The following is a 251-nucleotide window of genomic DNA, read 5'->3' as shown; positions in this document are numbered from 1 at the left end:
AGCCCTGTCATTTCTGGAGTTTCCTTTTATTCCCTGTTGTCCCTGCCCACGGCAGGGAGGGATTGGAGGAGCTTTAAGGTCCTTCCAAGCCAACCCATTCTGGGATTCTGTGACACCCAAACCCCCGCGTTCTCCCCTTTCCTATGCATCCATCTCTGCTCTCTCATCCCAAGCCAAAAGATCCTCATCCCTTCTCCCTCAGCTCTCATTCCCAGTGTCTCTTCCTCTGCCCTGCTGTCCCCATTCCCGCT

The sequence above is a fragment of the Corvus brachyrhynchos genome, unplaced genomic scaffold (assembly GCF_000691975.1).
Source record: "Corvus brachyrhynchos isolate BGI_N302 unplaced genomic scaffold, ASM69197v1 scaffold351, whole genome shotgun sequence".
NCBI lineage: Eukaryota > Metazoa > Chordata > Aves > Passeriformes > Corvidae > Corvus > Corvus brachyrhynchos.
Note: the sequence above shows the minus strand (reverse complement) of the source record.